Source organism: Macaca fascicularis, chromosome 10, assembly GCF_037993035.2.
Source record: "Macaca fascicularis isolate 582-1 chromosome 10, T2T-MFA8v1.1".
In the NCBI taxonomy this organism is placed as follows: Eukaryota; Metazoa; Chordata; class Mammalia; order Primates; family Cercopithecidae; genus Macaca; species Macaca fascicularis.
In genome coordinates, this window is record NC_088384.1 from 40,717,081 (window position 1) to 40,720,000 (window position 2,920).

The following is a 2,920-nucleotide window of genomic DNA, read 5'->3' on the forward strand; positions in this document are numbered from 1 at the left end:
GCTGGTCTCCAACTCCCGACCTCAGGTGATTCTCCCTCCCCGGCCTCCCAAAGTGCTGGGACGGCAGGCGTCAGCCGCCGCGCCCGGCCTTCCTTTTCAAATGTTTTTGCACAGACAGGGTCTCATCATGTTGTTGCAAGCCTTCTGCCCCGGCGTCCCAAAGTGCTCGCGTGACGGGCGTGAGCCACTGCGCCTGGACTCCGGGGAATGATTCACGACCACGACCGCTGTACTAACTATTTATTTCTTATTTATTTATTTATTTATTTATTTATTTTTTATTATTATTATTATCTTAAAATTATTATTATTTTTTTGAGACGGAGTTTCGCTCTGGGCGAGGCGGGGCGGGGCGAGGCGAGGCGAGGCGAGGCGAGGCGTGTCGCTTTGGAAACCGCAGCACCGCCTTCTAAAGCCCCATTCGAATGCACAAAGCCCTGTTCCCTTCCCGGACTGGGAGCTGATGCCTTCCATAGCCTTGGGCTTCTCTCCATTCAGAAGCTTTTACAGGCGCAACCCCACCCAGAGGCTAGCTGCGGTTGAGGATTGGGGGTGTGCTGGGGCTGGAAAGTCGGTCCCCTATTTTTGCTAGCTCGGCCACGACATCCCCCGACCCCTATCGCTTGCTCACCCTTTCAGATCCCTTGCCTCCACCGTCTTGGAGGCTGACCTCTGACTTTAATATCTGCCTTTCTTCCTGTCTTGGGTTTGAGGAGGGGGGGCAGGAATGAGGGTGTGTGTGGGGAGGGGGTGTGGGGTGTGGACGGAGGGGAGCGTCCTAAGGGTCGATTTCGTGTCATGCCTCTTTCACCGCCACCGCCGAAGATGAAAGCAACGATCAGCTAAAGACCGCGTGTTCTCATCTATAACTGGGAACTAAATAATGAGAACTCGTGGGCAGAACGAGGGGGACGAGAGAGGCGGGAGCCTACTTGAGGGAGGAGGTGTGGAAGGAGAGACATCTTCAGGGAAAAACAAAACAAAACAAAACAAAACAAAAAACCAAACCACGAAAACTGTCGGGTACTGCGCTGAGTTATCCGGGTGATGAAATCATCTGCACACTGAACCCCCAAGTCAGAAGTTTACTTGTGTAACAATCTTGCACATGTGTGCTTGAACAAGACATAAAAGTTGGGGGGGGGGGGAGAGAGAGAGAGAGAGAGAGAGAGAGAGAGAGAGAGAGAGAGAGACAGAGACAGAGAGAAGGAAACACCACCTCCTTGACCTGAGTCAGGGGGTTTCCGGTCTGGTGGCGGAACGTTCAGTGACAATGGAGTATTTTGGCCTGTTCTTTTTTTGTGCGTTTGCTATTTTTTTTGCTGCTGTTGTTGTTGTTGTTTTAAGACAGAGTCTCACTCAGCCACCCAGCCTGGAGTGCGGTGGTGCGATTCGGCTCACTGCAACCACCGTCTCCCAGGTTCAAGCGATTCTCCCGTCTCAGCCTCCTGAGCAGCTGGGATTACAGGCACCCACCATCATGCTCCGAAGATGTTTCTATGTTAGTAGAGACGGAGTTTCACCATGTGGGCCAGGCTGCTCTTGAACTCCTGACCTCAGGTGATCCGCCCACCTCGGCCTCCCAAAGTGCTGGGATTACATGTGTGAGCCACTGCGCCCGGTGGCGGTCCCTGTGTTTTGTTTTCTTTTTTCTTTTTTCTTTTTTTTTTTTCTTCTTTCTTTCTTTCTTTCTTTCTTTCTTTCTTTCTTTCTTTCTTTTTTGGTAGGGAGGGACTGAGTCTCTCTCAGTCTGTCACCCAGGCGGGGGTGCAGTGGCACTCCCTCGGCTCACTGCAACCTCTGCCTCCCGGATTCCAGTGATTCTTCTTCAGTGGCTGGGATTACAGGCGCACACCACCACATCCGGCTAATTTTTGTATTTTGAGTAGAGACGGGGTTTCTCCATGTTGGCCGCACTGGTCTCGAACTCCTGACCTCAAGTGATCCGTTCTCCTGGGCCTCCCAAAGTGCGAGGACGACAGGCCTGAGCCGCCGGGATTTCAGCCTTTAAAAGTGCCGGCCCTACCACCTTTCGCTGTGGACGTTACGCTCTGAATGACGTGCCATCTCTGCCATAGGTTGACTCCCTGAGTCCCCTCTGCCATTTCACTCCATCCTGGGACGCAAGAGCGAAACTCCATCCCGCCACCTCCTCGTGCAAAACAAAACAAAACGAAACAAAACAAAACAAAACAAAAAAAGAAACTCTACACATGACCTGTAAGTGTCTGTTCCTGTGAGTGATTTCTGAGATACGGCACTGTAGACTGAACGCAGTGGCTCACGTCTGTCATCCTAGTACTTTGGGAGGCTGAGGCGGGCGGATCGCCAGGTCAGGAGATCGAGACCATCCTGGCTAACATGGTGAAACCCCGTCTCTACTAAAAAAACAAACGAATTATCTGGGTGTAGTGGCCGGCGCCTGTAGTCCCAGCTACTCGGGAGGTTGAGGCCGGAGAATGGTGTGAACCCGGGAGGCGGAGGTTGCAGGGAGCTGCGATCGCGCCACTGCACTCCAGCCTGGGTGACAGAGCAAGACTCCGTCTCAAAAAAATAAAAAAATAAAAAAAGAAGAAAGAAAGAAAGAAAGAAAGAAAGAAAGAAAGAAAGAAAGAAAGAAAGAAGGAAAGAAAGAAGGAAAGAAAGAGGAAATGAAAGAAATGGCACTGTATCGCTATTGGGCTAGGACCCTCTCTCTTTCTGTCTGTTCCTCTCTGTCTCTCTCTGTCCGTTTCTGTCTTTCCTGTCTCTCTCACTGTGTCTGTCTTCTGTCTTACTCTCTTTCTTTGCCTGTCTGTCTGTCTACCTCTCTCTCTCTCTCTCTCTCTGTCTGTTTCTCTCCGTCTCTCACTGTCCGTCTATGTCTTTCTCTGTCACTCTCTTTATCTGTCTGCCTGTCCCTCTCTTTCTCTCTGTCTCT